Source organism: Uloborus diversus, chromosome 10 (genome assembly GCF_026930045.1).
Source record: "Uloborus diversus isolate 005 chromosome 10, Udiv.v.3.1, whole genome shotgun sequence".
Taxonomy (NCBI): Eukaryota; Metazoa; Arthropoda; class Arachnida; order Araneae; family Uloboridae; genus Uloborus; species Uloborus diversus.
The window spans coordinates 7,826,335-7,846,225 of NC_072740.1; the positions used below are offsets into that span (position 1 = coordinate 7,826,335).

At 33.5% G+C, this 19,891-nt stretch overlaps 1 protein-coding gene across 2 annotated transcripts in view; it reads right to left on the minus strand.

The window, feature by feature from the left end:
* The window catches only part of LOC129231753 (uncharacterized), a 36,112-nt gene that overhangs the window by 7,116 nt on the left and 9,105 nt on the right, over positions 1-19,891 (minus strand). The gene's annotated exons all lie outside the window — the stretch shown is intronic.

A 19,891-nucleotide genomic window follows, 5' to 3' on the forward strand; every position in this document is an offset into this window, starting at 1 on the left:
CATTATTTAATTTATGAAAAGAAGAAGATATTTAGCCCCAGTTTCTTTTAGAATAATTTGAATCAGTAAAGATAGTCGATATCGCATCAAATTCCATCAGAGTAAACCAGCAGCATAATTTTTGACGAGTATTATCCTTGCACACCACCACCACCGTTAATTGTGAATAACATTTAGACTTCTAAATACCTGTGGCATGTGCGTTGTTGCAGCAGGTTTCAGTAAATGAAATCAAAATATGCAAATACGAAATAAAACTGACAAAATTTACAAAGGCCACAAGATGCTGCTCCAAAACGGGGAACTTTTGTTCTTAATAATTCAAAATTATTTTCCTAGGTTAGGAAAATCTATAATCCATATATTTTGAAAAGAATTCGTTTCGCTGGCCCAATCAAACCTCAGAGCAAAGTTTTTACCAAATTTAATTTAAGTTTGCTTGTTAACTTAAAACATATCGAGGGCTGAGTGCTACAACTGGATAACTACAAATTTGGTGAAATAGTTTGTTTCCCTTTCGTTGAAAATATTTCTTCATAAATACTTCTAATTAAATTAAATTTAGAAATGGTAGTTTAATAACACTTAAATTAAGTCAATCTCCTGAAATAGTAAAAAAAACGATTTATTGAGTTTTCCTCGCAGCAGCATGAAAAAAAAATTAATTGTAGTTACTTAGTTGTAGCGTTCACCCTGCGATATTATCTTAGACAAAGGCGATTTTAAGGGAGAAGACGGAGCGAAAGTCTTTAAGGAACTGCATAAGTTTCATTAATTTTTAAACACTTTTTGTTTTGCAAAACATCGTTTTGGTGTACGAACACTTTTGATATTCTCTTAAAATCTATGTGCTTATAATGAAACATAAATGCAAAGTCAAAAATACTATGCTGCCGTGTTAAGCGCAAAAGTCGTATCTGCAGCCGAGCAATGATAAATTGCAGTTTAAAGTTTTGCGCCACCATATATTTGATTTAGATATAAATTTTTCAGATTTTTTAAAAAAAGTACTTCCCATGTATGACCGTAAAACATTGTGTTTTGGTCAAATATGCGACAAAGATTTTCCTGGTGACCGTAACTCAATTTTGATAAAAAGCGCATATACGACTTTTGTGCTTAGCATGGCAGTATGAAGTTTTCTGCTCCTTTTGTCACTATTTTCATATAGCATATCAGTAGTTCTAGATCTATTAAAGTTTTTTGGCTGATCTTGAAAATTAAAATAAAGTTACCTATCTATTTTGCGTATAAAATGTTATTTAATCTCTTGGCTTTCTTCTTTTTACAATAACTTAAGTATCAGTAATAATTCAGTATGTAATTTTTGTGAGAAAGAAAAGAAAAGTGTTTGATCGAAGCCCCCCCCCCCTTCTTTTATAAAAAAAGTAGTCCGCTAAATAAAACTGAACTCATAAGATAAAGTCATGCATTTTTATGTTCATATTCTATATTTTTGGAGCTATCATCAGTGAAATTGATAGTTCTGCGTTACGTATTGAAGTAATAAAATAACATAAAATTTTAATTTACTTAATTTCTTCTTGAAATTTTTGGTAAATTGTTACAAACATTTCACCTCCGCACAGAGGTTTCTCTCATTATTAGTTTTATAATAGCAAGTATTCATTCGTTGCAAACATACTAATAGAACCAATTTTCGATAATTTGAAAAACTAAAACTACAACTAAAACTAAAACTACAACCAGTAGCTTAAACCGGATTATCTGCCTCGCACACCATAGCTCATACCCTGTATCTTAAATCATGCCCAACTTAATATTTGAATCACAAATTTTGTGCATTATTTGAAAAAAATGTAGTGAAAATTCGGTGAGCGAAGGAGAGTTGATCATTTTAAAACAAAAGGCTAACTGTGGTAGGTATAATTGAACAATTATTTTAAGCAAACTAACCTTTTTTTGTGTTATTGGCAACCTGTTGTAAACGGACATTTTTGGGAGACCTTTTGATGACTAAACTATCGTTTATTCGTGCTAATTGGCACTTGAACGGAAGGGCCTAATGAGACCCGTCATTGCGAACCTTTCCGGGGAAAGGGGGGGGGAAGGTTCTAGAGTCAATGCAAATTATCTCAAAAAACAAATGCTCACTTGCACTTATGTGTAAAAACATTAATTTCCGAAAGCAGGGGAGCAATGTCCCCCTCCTGATCCCCTTAAATGACGGGCATGTATCTAATCTGCGCATCCTTTTACGTTTTCAGACATTTTTGATAAAACTGAATGAGCATGCATGTACGCTTTTATAGTGTTTGGTTTTATTTAGGGAATGCAATATAGGACCAAAAATGAAATACCGGTATTCGGTATTTATAAAACGGAATTTCCGGAATACCGGTATACCGGCATTAATACCGGGATTAGAAATTTCTCAAAAAAGGATAAAAACATTTTGTTTCTTTGCTACGCTTTAAAATTTTGTGCAAAAAATGCAGTAATTACGAAAATTTATTGTGAACAAATAATTAAAAAATGCAGGAACAACTATTGTACGATGCTCTTGTGTAGGTTATGTGGACTGTATTTCAATAGGCAATAAACTCATTTCGAACAATACAATACATTTATTAAAAACGTGTAAATATAAAATCATAAAACTGAAAACACCGCCCTAACCATTAACAGAAAATACAACTGACAACAACCAACAAAAACTAACAACTAACACTAAGTAAGCAAAATAATCAAAATCAGTTTTTATGACATAGGGGCACGTGTGCGCACCTACTTGACGCACACTGCCAACGCGCCCTCTACTTTAATGTATGCAAGGGATTTAACACTCCCCCGCGATTGAAATTACTATTTCAATACAACATTCCAAACAAATAAAGTTCAAAATAACAGTTGGTAACAGAACAAATAATACATTACTTACTCAAGCACAAAAATAGTAAACATCCTAGTTGCAAACTATATATAAAAATTAAACAGTTTCTTCAACTGGAAGAATGCAAACATCTAACATTTCTTACTAGTGTGCTTCCACTTGGCAAACATAATTTTACTACTCGAACTCGATTATCACGACCAATGTTCGTCTCAATGATTCTGCCAACACACCATTTTGTCGATGGCAAGTTTTCTTCTCGAATGAGAACAAGAGTCCCTGTTTTAACATCATTTTTGCTAAATTTCCATTTATTTCTCTGTTGTAAATGGGTTAAGTAATCCCTTTTCCATAACTTCCAAATTTGTTGACTAAATTTGGTAATCCTTTGCCACTTAGAAAGGGTGTTTTCCTTAACATCAATCAATTGTGGTTCACTAAGGGTAGTGATAGGTCTGCCAATAAGAAAGTGACCTGGTGTTAATATTTCAAAATTGTCCATTTCTGATGACATTGGTATGAGAGGCCGGGAATTTAAAACACCTTCGATTTCTGACAAAATTGTAATAAATTCTTCTAAAGTTAAATTTTGACTGCCAATTACTCTTTTTAAATGGAATTTGATTTCACCCCGGCCTCCCAAATGCCACCAAAATTGGGCGATCTAGGAGGAATGAAATTCCACTGAATACCTTCTGTTAGAAAATAATTTGACAAAACTTCATCGGGAATTCTAACCATTTTTTGCAATCTCTTGATTTCGACATTAGCCCCAACGAACGTTTTAGCATTATCAGTAATGATTTTTGAACATTTTCCTCGCCTGCTGAAAAAACGTTTCAAACTTGCTATAAAAGCCTGTGTCGTCATATCAGTTACGAAGTCCAGGTGTATTGCTTTAGTACTGAGACAAATATAAACAACAACATACACTTTATTTAATACACCCTTCCTTTGATTTTTAAATTTGATAAAGAAAGGACCACAAAAATCTATCCCAGTGACAAAAAAGGGATAACTAGGATTTACCCGGTCTTTAGGCAATTCAGCCATGATTTGACTAACAGTAACAGGTCTGTTTTTGAAACAGATCACACAGTTACGAACAATTTTCCTACAACTATTTCTGCCATTTAGCGGCCAAAATTTTTGTCTAACTTGATGTAAAAGAGTTTGGGGACCTACGTGAAGATATTTAAGATGAACATTTCTTAAAATTATACTTGTTAAAGGATGTTTTGCAGGTAAAACCATAGGATGTTTGGTTGCATAAGATAAATCTGCATGGGACAGTCTCTCCCCTACTCTCATTACTTTATTTTTATCCAAAAACACATTTAAAGAGGAAAGTTTACTTCTGCTGTGAACTTGTTTACCATTTGTTAACCTTTTAAACTCATCAGAAAACTCGCCTTCCTGGAGAGAACGTATTAACCAATTTTCTGCATTAGCAGATTCATCAATAGACAAAGGACCTATTTTCTTGGACTTTGGATTTTTACAATTATAAATAAACCTATAAAGAAAACTTACAATACGAATAAGTTTCATATAATTATTTGACTTATTAAGTATGCAATCAAAAACAGAATTTTCATTTCTCGCAATCAAGTTCATTAAATGTTCATTTGGTTCAGTTTTTAAGTTCGGTTTTAGTTCTTTATCGATTGCTCCCTCTTCGGGAACCACTGAAAGATGATCAGTAGAATAAATGTTCACGGATTTCAGAAATGTAGGGCCATACCAAAAAGCTGTGTTTTCTAACAGCTGATCGATACTGATACCTCTCGTCAAAGCATCAGATGGGTTGTCACGACTTACGCAAAAGAACCATTTATCGGGGTCTGTAAGTTCCTGAATTTCCTTCACACGGTTGCAGACGAAGGTTTTCCACTTCAAAGCTGAACCTCTAATCCAGTATAGTGCTATTTGAGAATCTGTCCAAAAGTACATAGGAGGGGATATTTTCCGCTTCAACGCATTTGCAACTTCATTTGCTAATCTAGCAGCAAGTAAAGCTCCTAGCAACTCCATTCTTGGAAGAGTAATCTTTTTTAACGGAGCCACACGGCTTTTAGATGTAAGAAAGTTCACAATAACTTTGTCATCAGATCTTATCAGTACAAACACGACGGCACCGTAAGCTTTAGGACTGGCGTCCGAAAAGGTATGCAATTCTATGTCGCAACTTGAAAGTTCTGCACAATCAAGGACGTTTCTGGGAATTTGGAGTTTTAACAATGTAGGAAGTTCAAAGCACCAGCGATTCCAGATTTTTAAAATGTCATCTGGCAGCTCAGCGTCCCAGGAAATTTTTCGAATCCATAATTCTTGAAACAGGCACTTAATTCTGATGGTGTATGGTGTCACAAATCCTAGAGGATCGAATATTCTACCTGCTACTTGCAGCACAAATCGTTTTGTATTCTTTCCGGTCTTGATAAATTCAAGCAAATCCTTTACTTCTATAGCGAAAGTATCTTCCTTAATGTCCCACGGCAGTCCGAGAACCTTACTTGGTTCGTTACAGTTATTTGAGAAATTACTCGGTAAAATATCAAATTTTCGTTCTTCCCACATTTTCATCAACACTTCATCATTCGAAATCCATTTGCGGAGATTCATACTAGCTTTTTTCATTATGTTATTTGCTTCGATAGAAATTTTTAAAGCATCCTTTATATTGTCTGCACCAGTAACAAGGTCATCAACGTAAAAACAGGTATTGAGTACTTCAGTAGTAACGGGATAGGCTTCTTCATACTTTTTGATGTGTTCTTTAATGGTTGCAGACAGCAAAAAAGGGCTCACATTTATTCCGAATGTCAAACGTAAAAAACTATAAACTACTACTTCTACATTGTCATTCTTATTAGGATCATGTTTAACAAAAAGGAATCTAACCACATCTCTATCAAACTCGTTTAGAGATATTTGCAAAAACGCACGCTCTATATCCGATAACATGGCAATCTTGTTAATTCTAAAGTAAATCAACAGTTGAAAAATATGCGGGCTCAAATTTATACCAGACCAAAGACAGTCATTTAGTGACAGTTGTCCAACGTCGTTTGAACTAGCATCAAAAACTATCCTACATTTAGTATAAACACTTTGTTGCTTGAATACTGCATGGTGAGGAAGATAAAAAACAGGTCTATCAATGCGTTTTTCAGGTTCCTTGACTTCTTCAATTATTCCTTTCGCTAAATATTCTTTCAAAATTTCACTGTATTGAATATACAAAGTCTTATCGCGTTTCATTTTCTTGACTAAACCTTGAAACCGCCTTTCTGCTACCTCAAAATTGTCATTTAATTCCTTCCAATTTTTCTTCCAAGGAAAACTAACTTCATATCGTTCGTTGTTATAGCGTACCGTTTTATTAAAAACTTCTAAAGCGGCGTCTTCATCTGAGCGTTTTGAATCGTCTTTAATGCCGAAAGATTCAAGAGTCCAAAATTGCTTTAAAGCTGCTTCAGTTTTATCCTCTACTACGTAACATTTAAAATTTCTGTTTTCCCTATAGTTAAGTGTTCCCGTAGCAATCCAGCCGAATACTGAATTCTGCAAAATTACCGAACTGTCTTTCACTTTAATTTGTCCCGTTCGCAATAACTCATAAAATACATTGCCACCCAACAAAACTTGAGCGCGCTGCGGTTTGAAAAAGTTAGGATTAGCATACATTAAATGCTGTGGAAGTTTAAGGTTGGAAATATCAAGATGTTTGGATGGGGTCAAATTCGTAATTTTGGGTATTACCAGCATTTTAATAGTTTTCTGAAAGCTCTTACTTTTATTTGAAATAATCACATTTATTTCTTTTTTAACTTTTAAACCAGCTCCATTCAATCCCGTAATTAAAAAGTTAACCAACCGACTCTTTAATTTTAACAAGTCTGCAACTTCCTGTGTGCAGGCACAAATTTCAGATCCTGTGTCTAAAATTGTAAGAAAGGGCAAAAAGGAATCGTCTGCAGTTTTCGCATAAATAACTGCAGTCGACAACAGAACATTTGACTGACTTCCCCATTGAGTAAAACAATTCTGCGAATCCCGACTACTATTCCCGCATGCACCGATTTTATTTTCTTCATTCGAAACCCGTTCCTCGGATTCTAATGCCTTTACTGTACTAAATTGCTCTGAACGCGAATTTACGTTATGTCGGGAATTATTCACAAACGTTTTGGGATTCTTACTTTTATCAAAATTTACCTTTGCGAAATTCGCTCCGTGAAGCATAGAATGGTGAGAATTTGAACAAATTCGGCATTTATAATCTAACCTAGAACATTCTGACCTTCTATGTTTAAGTAAACAATTAAAGCATAATTGCAATTTACGAACTAAATTTAATCTTTCTTGGACAGGTAAATCTAGAAATTTCTTACATTTATAAGTTAAATGATTCTCATTACATACAGGACAAACAACATTGTTATTTTGCATCACGAAACTTTTTTGTTTAGGTATACATTCTTGTTTAAATTTTGCAACGGGAACACTACGTTGAACATTCTCTAGCGCTTGAATACGTTTCAATAAAAACTCAATGAATTTTTCCCAATTTGGCAAATCATTACAATCCAAAGACATTTCAAATACCTTTCTTGATTCTTCATCAAGCCGTTGCAGCATAACATTCATTAAAATTGCTTCTGATAGAGCATTCATATTCAAATCTAACTGTTTTAAAGCTCTTAAATTATTAAGCAAATTATCCGTTAAATAACGCAAATCCTTAGGATTTTCACACTTTAATTTGTTTGCATTTAATATTTCAGATATATGACTTTGAACAATCAATCTTTTATTTTCATATCTATTTTTTAATGCTTCAAACAGAGAAGAATATGAATCATCAATATTTTGCAGTTTTTTCGCCGTTCCTGTCAACGCAGACTGCAAATAAAACAGTTTTTGGGAATCCGACAGTTGTTTATTACTATCAATTAAAGTAATAAACTGCGATTTAAATGTTAACCATTCGGTATATTTCCCCGAAAAATGCGGTAATGAAATACTTGGTAGCTTGATTTTAGCATTCGCGATTGATTCGCTATTAACTTCTTCAGCCTTACTACTTGAAGTATTTTGAATCTTTAACAAATTGAAGATACTTACTTCAGTTTCTTCTAGATAATCTTCGACCTCTGTTAAGGTTCCTTCAAAATCTTCCACGTCTTTGTCATTTGGAAGACTACAAAAACTTTCATTTTGTAAGGAATTTATCTTTTCCTTCAAGTTGTTCAATGAAGACAATTTCAATTCTAACACTTTCGAATCGGGCGGAGTTTCAGCATTGACACAATTTTCAATCCTAGTAATTTGGCCTTTGATGGCTCCTCGTTTTCTATTCAGTATTGTTAAATCAGAAACTTTCGTTGCAGGTTCCGTCATTGCAAATTTCCAATTTCTTTCAAATTTCAAAAACAGATCACAACTGAAACACAATTCAGTTCCAATGTAAGTCAATCCTGGTCGCACGGACCAAACTGTACGATGCTCTTGTGTAGGTTATGTGGACTGTATTTCAATAGGCAATAAACTCATTTCGAACAATACAATACATTTATTAAAAACGTGTAAATATAAAATCATAAAACTGAAAACACCGCCCTAACCATTAACAGAAAATACAACTGACAACAACCAACAAAAACTAACAACTAACACTAAGTAAGCAAAATAATCAAAATCAGTTTTTATGACATAGGGGCACGTGTGCGCACCTACTTGACGCACACTGCCAACGCGCCCTCTACTTTAATGTATGCAAGGGATTTAACAACTATTATGATAAAATTTCAATATTAGTAAGGAACAATGCGTCTTTTTGAATTGTCACTAAACCTAAAACCCACTTAGTGTACAAATTTCTTACAGTTGAAAAACTCTTAATGAATTCAAACTTGTCGGTGGTGCTGTTAATAATGTGCAATACACCTCCTCTAATTGTCTCGTAGTCATTCATTTTCAAAAAATTCTTTTTCTTGAGTGCTGGTTTTGGCTACATGTTTTTTTCTTTTGTACTGTGTGTATTATTTTCTTTTTTTTTTTAACATATCTAGTTGTAATTTTTTTTCGAGAGACTGTTCTTTTTAAACACTAAAATTTTCTTCAACGGTTTCTTTTTGATTAGATAGGTTATTTTTTGCTATTTATTACCTATTTAGTAGGAAATTTACGATGAATTTAACTAAATTTGATTTTTTTGTAAGTTTTTTTTTTCGTTTTTTGTTTTCTTTTCAAATTTCTTAATAAATACGTAATTTTCCAAATTAATATGCCATTACTCTATGCAAATTTTGAAAGCACTTTATAATTGCTAAATATTTTCCCGTCAAGTTTTTACACGGCTAAACAGCGAGACACTGCAGCAAACCATCATCGGGAACAACAAAAACCATTTGTTTTACTTACAAGAAAAGGTTTTTCTCGAAATTCAGTACAGTTAAGACAAATATTTAAAAAATATAACGCACAATTTTGCTGCAATTTGTTATCAGTTTGAATACATCATTTACATCGCAAATACATTTGTAGTTATACTTGAAATTAACTTTTGGATAAAGGGGAAGTGAATGATCGATGAACTGGCAAAAATAAAAACGTGGTGCACATTAATCCACAAAAATGCGTTACCATATCATTAATGAAATTATAATATCAATTTGTACTCTTTTCGGTACTTTTGTTTACAGAGTGTCGATAAATTCGTGCTTTTGAAGCCTAATTTTTACATCAATAAATCGAGTTTGGTACTGATCATAGAGTAAAAAAATTAACGTAGAGAAGCCCAGCTCTCTCTCTCTCTCTCTATACTGAAAAATTGAAGCCGGTAGTTATCCTGATGTATCCCAAGATCCTATACTTTTTGCTAAATATCTCTTGAGATACATTTTGATTAAAAAACATCCTATTACTGAATGACTATAGTATACTGAATGAAGTATACTATATACTGAGAGGTTTTTCGCCTCCAAGTCATGTGATTCCTATTTCGGGCTGATGAGTGCTAAAAAGCACGAAACTGCAGTCCTCGGATGGAATAACTGAGCTGGCGGTGTATTCTATTACTGAATTTTAATTGGTAGTTAATTTAAACTTGGATTTCGTTGCAATGTTTATGAAGCACGTTTTTGAAATTCGCATTAAAACGCGAATAAAAATGCAAACCAATCCGCCAGCTACAAAATGAAGTGGTCCGTTTTCGCTTTTAAGTTCACGCACCATCTTTCCGTGGTTTAAGCTTCGCCATCTCTTTTCGCTAGACAAATAGGAGTTTCTTCCACCATTTGTGCTAGTTGTCTCCAAATGTTTAATTTTAGCACTTTCACCTCTTTACTTCTATGTGCTTCAGTTTCATTAATGGTTTTTATAAGTACCAAATTTTATTTTTTGTAAATTGTTCCTCATAAATGCATATTTGTTTAAACCGCACATCGCAAGTGGTGCCTCACGCAAGAGTCAGGCAAAATTACTTTAAAATAAAAGAGGATAAAAACCATTAAGTGGCAAAAACAAAATTAATTTTTAACGGTAATTAAGTTCAAACTCTGAACGAAATATGATTATATTTGAGTTAATGTATATGTGATTTGGAAGTATATTTCAAAAAACATTAAAGTTTTGCATTTCTTAGACTTTATAACGCTGTAGTTAAAGATGAGTACAATTAAACTAGGTAATCTTTTCTAACACACACTATAAGAAAATCACTGGTACATTCATTTCGTTTAGATCCTCATTGTAATTTCATGTCCTTGAAATTTTAAAACTAGACAATCCTTTTTCGTCCAGTTTTTATTTCATTCTCTTGAAACTTTATTTTAAAAAAATCCAAAATAAAACATGTAAATGTTATCAAAATGAAACAAATCATGTCTTTTAATGATATAGAATGGATATTTTTATTTATTCATTTATTTAGTAGTAGTATTATTATTTTGGATTAGAAAATTGTATTCCTGAAAAAGGATGAAATCAGGCAAATAATAATAAAAAAATAAAGCATTTTAGCTATTTTGTACAATTCAGAAGCATTTTTAATATGTATTTACATATCTTTTTTCGTAAAAACCAAACGTGCATGTTATAAAAAAAATCGCAAATGAAATCTTTACTTTTCAATAAATGTATGAATTGCGTACTTTGTATTGCTTAACCATTTAATTTTGTTTTTCGTGTTAGTAGCGAGACTTGACTGCTCGGCAGTTTTGATTATGTTCTTAAAACCAAAGGGGTTGTGAGTAACGTTCTGCATATATCTTGCTAAACGTGAATAGTATGTTTCAGATTATAGTTCATCATTTCGTATTAAATAGCAAGAAAGATATGAAAGGAACTTACACATGATCTTGATCTCAAGCTAATAAATGCTACGCAATATCCTTCTTCTTTAAAATTTATGTTGGGGAAGCAATGCAATTTGACTGAAAACTGCATTGAATTCTACTTTTCCACAATATGGTGTGCTACAGCCGTTTAAAACCGAAGTTATTCCTTTACCCAGATTTGTAATCATTAGGTCGCAATACTCATGAGCAGAAATCGTCAAAAAATGCAAAATCTTAGGAACCAGGAAATTATTTTCGGGGCTAGACAAAATATTTCTCAGAGTTGAAAAAAAATTTTCGGTGTGACATGACTTCTGAAAGATTCTTGATCTTAAAAGAACTAGGGTAAAGGTACCATATTTTGTCCCTCCTAAGCTCTTTGGCTTCTCAGTAGCATATGTTACGATCAATTAATCAAAAAAAAAAAAGTAATAATAATAATAACACCAACAACTAAGCCGACTCATGGTATTTTAGCTTAAATACATGAATCAAAATTTGTTTTCCGTTAAAAAACAAGTTTTTAAAAAATGCACTGTCACCAGAGTTGAAGATTATTATCCTATTTTCACCCCCCCCCTCCCTAAAATGCACCTTCCAAGAGACGTAATAGTGGGTTAAGAACTGATTAAATATTGATTAGCAGTTTTATTGAAGAAAAACATCACAAAGGGTGATTTTTTTTTTTTTTTTTAATATTTAAAAAAGAAATGAATTGATTTTTTAAGCCTCCAAACAAGCGTCACAAGTGATTTTTTTTTAACTTGTTCCTCGCCCCGGAGCACATTTTGTGTTTGCTACGAGGTGCATTGAGGACAACGTACATATATTTCTCCTTGTTTGTTTTAGTGTAAAAACGTTTTTGGCAGATAGAATACTGTATCAACGTCTTTTACTCCAATCTTGGTAGGGGACGAAAACAGGAATATATTTGCTAATATGGCGGTTTCCTGTTCTCTTTGAAGTGAACGAAACATAGCAAAACGCTCAAATCATTGAGTTTACAGCTTGCCCTTAACAAATATGTCAAAACAACTAAATAAACACATCCTAATAATTTAGAAAGAGCATTTACAAATGTTATTAAAATAACTCAATTGTTCAAAAAGCAGAATAAGTGATCCTAAACGGCAACGCAGTTGACTAGACTCATGAAACTTCCAGAAATACAAAATACAGGGTGGCGACAGATCAGGGAAATCAGGGAGATCAGGGAAAAGTCAGGGAACTTTATCACTCGCGGGAAAATCAGGGAAATATCAGGGAATTTTGAAAAAATAACAAAAATTCAGGGAAAATTGATCAAATGAAGAAAAAAAATTTTTTTCCCTTGAAAAATGAAGAACTTTGATTTCCTGCAAATTTTCCGCCAATTATTTGTTTTGAAAAAGTAAAATTAATGAGGTGCGACTATACAGTGCCGCACATTTATTCCTCAAGGTCAAAGTATTCCATCTTAGGATGAGCTTCCTAAGATTGCTTCTGTGTCTGTAAAGTTGTTTATTTTACCTAGCTTGAATTTTCCTTCCACGCATTCCATATACACATACGTTTTGAAATTAATAATTGTTTTTACCTTTCAATGTTTGTTACTAAGGTAATCCAAGGTTGTTGTTTTTTCGACAGCTAACGAAATCATTTGAAATTGAGTTGTGTACATAAGTATATATTTTTTTTATTTTTTAATAGTTAAAATGCTGTATTCATTCATTAAAACCTGAGTTCTTGATTAGAGAATAAATAGCTCAATGAGACTGGTTGTTGAAATATTTCAGTTTGTTTTACATAAATATGTCTATCTGCCGTGTGCAGGTAAAGGGCAGTAACTGCACATTTTTCATTTTTTTTTTGCATTTGTGTCATCTATTGTACTTTATCTTTACTGTACATACTCGCTTATTTGGTTTGCGCTGAAAAAGAGGCGGTAAAAAAAAAACGTCTAATTCCAACATTTTCCTATTATTAGTACTGAATCCACCACACATTTTTTCAAATGTCTGGAAAACTAATTTCTGCAGATACTGCCGTTTACCTGCACACGGCAGTATTATTTACGTAAGTAAAACTACATTACTTCTATACTTTAACTATCACTTGTTAATTCTTGCAGCAACAATTATATTGCTTGAAAATTCAGTTCAAGATTATTTCCATTTAAATTTTTTAGTTTTAGCATCATTAGATATGTCTTTAAGAGTGGTTTTAATAATTTCTTAGGATTCTTATGTTAACTGGTTCCTGGAAGTAAAGTATTTGTTTTAGATTTCCAACAGAACAAAGAGATGTTTTAGATTTCAAAAAAAAAAACATCTTTTCAAAATGTATTTTTAATTAACTGCTTAAACCGTTTTAAACACTACATTCATTTAATATGCAATGCTTTTCAGGTAGGGCAAAGTGAGGAAACCATTATCATTGGTAACATAAATCAGGGAAATTTGGTGAACTTAATCAGGGAAATCAGGGAACTTTTTTTCCAGTCCCTGTCGCCACACTGAAATATGATTGACCGTATCCAGAAAAAAAAACATCACCGGTGGTGATACCTAGTGTGAAAACGAGATAAACTTAGGGGGACGAATTTGGGTACGGGAGCGAAATGTGGCTACTACCCCCCTCCCCCCCCCCCTTTTTTTCTTTTCGCTCGAGATCTGTTGGACCTTGCTCATGAGATACGACTATTTTCTAGATTTACTTTCAACAACTAAAAGCGAAAACTTAAAAGGACGACACTGTAAGATTTTAAAGTCAGTTTTAGACATTGTGTTTCAAAATTTGGGGGTTCTTCAGAACGTAATTGAAAGTTTATATTTAAATTACCAAAAACTGTGTGCTAAAATTAGGAATTGGTTTATGATACATGATTTACTTCTTTAATTTTAATGAAACAATACTTAACTATTGAAGTAGCATACATTGCAGCATGTTGTATCATTTGACGCAGTTAAAAATATTTCAATTTTCTGCCGTCACTTTATTAACCCTTAACTGATGAAGTGTTATGTTTTACATCCCAGAAGAATTGTTCTTTTGCATTCGTTTTGTAATGTATATGTAGGTCACTTGGATACTATTTCAGCTGTGTTTATCTAATTAAATAATTCAAAATCATTGGAAATTCTCCCACTTTAATTTGCTAAATTTTAGGGATCGCACAAGAAATATAATGTTGGGGTTACATGTACCCTACCTCTCCTATTATGTTGCAAAAAAAAAACCATACCAATTAAGGGGCAACACTTTAAAATCTTTTGTACATGTTGATCAACCTATATTATTACTATTTCGATTCATTAAATATAATGATAACTACAAATGGAAAGATAGTTTCGCAATTGACCAAAACATGGTTGGTATTTTCAAATGCTACAAGTTATCTTCCTCAGATTTTTAATTATTTATAGTGTACTTCTGAAGAACATTGCATAATATCACCTTGGTCAATGGATAAATTTCCATCTTATTTATTATCGCCTTAACTGACGAAATGATAAATATTTCACCTTCGTACTTATGACCTTATAAAAGGGGAGGAATTTACCATTGGGAGGAGCACCATTCGGGAGAATAGTTTTATGTAAAGAATATTCTTCAAAATTGATGTTAGTACTTGTCTCTAGTTGTCTACTTGACTGTCTGTTAAGAAATTATAATCATTTGAAAAAAATAACAGGTAGTTCATTACTAAGTTGATAGTTCATTAACATTGCAACACACATTCAAAGTATCCAATTCTAGCCGTGAACAAGTTCCTTTCTGAAGAATTTGTTACAGGTGGGGTAGTTTTATTTAACGCGTGTGATATCTCAACTAAGTGGTAATTCTTCACTTAAATACATGTGGTCAATTTAAAATGTAATGTTTTGGCGTTTATATTGTGCTGCTCTTCTGTGCAAAAAAGGTTTCATTTATAAAAACTTTTTATTCTTCAGAGATTTAGTCCTTATGCTTGAACTGTTGCGTACGGTCAACGATAATGAGGTGTCATCTTCTGAGAAGTACTTTCTAAACAATAGTGCTATAAGTTGGTCAGTATTTAGTATGCACCCTTATGAGCCGTGAGGTTTTTAGGAAAACGTCTTCATATTTGAAGACTACAAAGCGATTTCAAGGTTGTACATTCAAAATCTATTTCAGTTAGAGCCAGTTTCAAAGTAGCAGGTTAGAAAATAATTTCACGCGGCAGTTTCAGAAACTATTTCCATAAAAATGCAATCTCAAAGCTGTAGGCTGAAAACAATTTCTAGCTTGTCAATTCGAAAACTATTTTGATTAGACGGCAATTTCTAGGAAGTAGATTGAGAAACTATTTCTATTAGAAATTCAAATCTGTAGGCAGTAAAACAATTTTCAAGCTGTAGATTCTAAAATCATTTCAAGATTAGAAAATAAATTCTTGGATGCATGATGTACTAATGACAGATTTCCTTCCTGGTAGGATCTTTGCACTCGTTGACTCTGAGTGCTTTTTCAACACGTCACTACAGCTAAGTTCATCTAAGTTTTTACATTTTAATAGAGATGATTCAAACAAAACGTCATGAATATGGTTCATATAATGCTGCCATAACTCGGAGGAGGAGTTTCATATGAAACATGCGTATCTTTCGGAGATTTGATGTCCATATTTGAATTATTGTTTATAGCTACCGTTTCATAATCTGGTGGTTTGTCGACTGGCAAGTAATGTCCATTTATTAATAGGCTATCGGTAGCACCAATGCTCAGTCTGTACCTTGTGACTACTGGAGAATAAATTTGAGGCTGTATTATCCGTGGATTGTATATTTGACAAGTTCGGAAGCAGGCTCGTAAGATTATCAGCAATGTTGTTCCTGTTATTATGACTCCAAAGGTGAGAGTAGAGTAGTACAAATAGGGATGTTTCGTACTCAGGCCGCCTGGGTGACTGTTCCATGAGTCGAGAGGATCGGCGGTTTCAGTAAATAATTGTTCATTTTCTGGAAGTTAGAAAAAGAAAAATTGGGAAGAATCTTTAACTTTTACACACACACATTCAAATGTCATATGCAATTATAGATTAAGTTTACATTGACCAAAAATCCGGCTCACTGCAGATGTTTTCATACCGCAATAAGAAATTTTTCCAAGGTAGGGGGAAAAGAGGATTTTGGTGCGTGGAATTTTCGACCTACTCCTTACTAGGAGGAAGGCGATTTAATTTAGTACTGCCTACTACGGTATTTATCAAATGTAGGTTGCAATGCTAACGGGCCCTAAGTTCCTACTTCTTGTTTTAAGACGACTCATCGCATTTCTTTAGTAAACGTGTTCACTACCGATCCTAAGTTATTACGTTTATTTAATGGAGATATATATAGAGAGAGTTGGATGGAAGCATCGCTAATTTAACTTATGTATTAGTATCAGGAATATTTTTAAAAGCACATGAAATTTGAAAACTTATAAGATATTTAACCCGTTAATCAGCATGGAATGGGAACTGGTGTATGTGTGCACGCGCACGCCCATGCTTGTCTTCATCATATTATTTTTCGCTGAAGCGAAGAAATAATTTAAAGGTAAAACTATCGCTTTTCCCAAAAGGAGATGAACTTAAATAAGGCAGTTCAAAAGAAGCCGCAACTGCTATAGCTCCTTAATAGAGAAAGTAAGGCCTTGAGCCTATCATGATGTTCTGCAAAATAATTTTTCTCCTGATCCCCATATTTCCTGCTCCTTGGCTTGAGTGAGTCTTTCTATTAATTTATATTGTGACATCAAATACAGGGATGAATTTTTCATATGCATCACAGATTAAAAATATACTCTAACGAACATTTATCTGCAAAAAAGGAAGTAAAGACTGGTCTAAGAGCGGTATTTATCCATAAAGAACTCATAGTTGTCGTCGATTGAAAGCTGTTCACAGAACAGAACGCAATCTCGATTATAATACAAGTTGCTTATGAGGTCTTGCACTTATAATGAAAATTTATTTTTAAAAATGCTTAATATTTATGCATATTTTTTTATCTTTGCTTCATAAAGTTTTATCACAAGAATAATGCAGTTCGACTTATTAAACTTGCGTAGATCTGAGAACATCTAGATGATTCAAATTCGTCGAATATACCTTCTTGTGGGTGAGGGTTTGGTCCTACCTCTCGTAACACAGATGTAAACTGCCGTATTAAGATTAGCAATGTGTAGAAAAACCAAAAGGTTCTGGCGGAAGCTCCCCCCTCCCCGCCCACGAGCCCTGGCAAAGCGCATAGCACTAGGTATCTTCTGTTACCGATGATATCACTTTTATTATAATTTCTTGCAATGTGTCAATATCGGGGAATAGTGTACGAACATTTTATTCCCCCACAAGTAAAAAAAAAAAACACACTGAGTTTTTTATTTTTTTCACATAATCCATTTTCAATTTCCGATGTTAGCACCGCTGTATCCCTGTATCTACTGCAGTACCTAAGAGTAAAAATTAATAAATAAAACCTTTGGAGACAATGATCAAAGTATTAAAAAATCTTTTTTTGATGCATTTTCTTTTTGTAATGAAACTTCATGATTCCTCTCTACGTTAGAAATACAATAAGATTTCTAAATATCATTTAGCATGGCTGTCGATACCCCCAAGAGCAAAGGCCCACGTGATCCCAGTATGTGGTGATCCCAGTATCACGAACCCCCCCCCCCCCAAAAAAAAAAACGAGAGATCTCCCAAAAAGAGGGGAAAAGGCCCCCGAAAAAAACCATCGTGAAAATTTCAATGACGCAGCCTGCGACATGACCTCTCTCTCATTTGGCCACCGATGCATTTTGTTGCTTCCTTAAAAATAATATTTATCAATAACCTAATGCACTCAATTTCAGAGCTAGAACGACTTTAGCCAATGAAGAAATTCTTATTCTTAAATGCAAGAATTGGAGTTATGTATTTGAATTGAAAAAATACCTCTACCTTCAAGGATTTTTATCCTCTATTTTTTTCCGGCAGCTACAAATTTCTACCTTGATTTGTTTATTGATTTTTGATGATCTCAAGCATGTGTGGTGTCAATATTCAAGGCGGTGAACTTTGCGCAAGATTTCTGATAGAACACAGCCATGAAAATGTGTAAATAAACATTTCAATAGCGCGTTGTCATGAATACAAGCGCAATGTTTACTTTTACCTTGCATTGATAGGAAATACAAAGATTAGGATTTTTCCTGAAATGATACCTTGAAATTATCTAAAATCCTATACACTTCTAAAATTCTTAATAAAAACACTAAAAAAAATCATTTATGTACTCTTTGTCAACTTCTGAGAAACAATACGTTAAGTATTCGTGCTATAAAAGAAAAATATGTGAATATTTTGTGTAAAAATAATCAACAGGTGTTGAAGCGATTCACTGTGTAAAATTAAATCATAATTATTTTTTCCCATAAGTGTATGAAAGTAGATAAAATCAAAGTTTTGTTTATGTTAACTCATGCGCAAAAAGAAAAAAAATTTTAAAAATTTATGGCCATCAAATGTTTTGCGTAATGAATAAAATCGTCACTCGTAGTACCACTACAGACTATCAGGATATTGTAGTGGTGAGGTGTTAATCACTTACGCTCGTATTTTGCGAATTCAAATCCAGCTTAAGTTGGTGAATTTTCAATTTGAAGAAAATATAGTCATTGTCCATATTGTATAGTTTTGCGGTGTATAAAAAAATCTCTTAAATTCCTATTTAGCTGGGATGATCTTTGCTAAACAAAATTCCTAGTACAATTTGCAGCTTATCAGCCCTGGTGCCCACCTGGTGAAAAACGAGGTATCAAAATCCTCAAATGGTAATGCATTCACCTTGAATGGTGGTTAGTCTCTGACTTTTCTGTAAGCATGAGATTTTACCCCTTCCCGCTAACTCCCATCAAAATCAGGGGCTAAATTTTCGTTTCCTATTTTTTGTGCCCGTGAAAATTCCGGGCTACAGCGTACAAAGTTAAAGCTAAAAAAAAGTTGCCGTACGAACACCTTCATTTAATTGTCTTGAATAAAAAAATGGGCAATTTTATGACCGTTTTCTTGAAAATATTAAGAACATGAAGGGCTGCAGGAGTGTTTTTTTTTATTTTAAATTTCTAGATTATGTGAGTCAGATTTAAATCAAAAACGAGACAGAGTAATAAGACTGCGAGAAGTTTGATTATCTGACAGCGATGCTTCGAAATACTTGTCAATGATGACTTGGACAAAAGCAAGGCCGGCCATTTCAATTTTTTTCAAGGGGGGGTGTGGGGGGGGGGGTTAAGTGTATGCATTAGAAATCCCGTCAAAAAACAACAAAAACCAGTATCACTAATTCAAAAATACACATTGATTTCTCAAACTCCCATTGTCACGGAATGCAATTCCCCCCCCCCCTTAATGACGGGACTGATCAAAAGACTTGTCAATTGTAGAGATCTTTCATGCAGATGCAAGGTCCATATCCAAGAGACGTGTTACATAATTAATAGCCATATTCAAGGCATTATTGTATCAACTACCCTGTATATTCCTACATTAATTCTGGCTAAGTTATTGACGCGTGTCTTGGACAGATGTTCTTTGCCTGGCAGGGGTAGGGAACCTGCATAAATTAATTGGCTGGCACAATAAGCAATCAATGTTGCATACTGTTCTCTGTTTTATCGTGCTAACGATGGGCTTAACAGCTGCTAGTACTTTTCTTAGTCG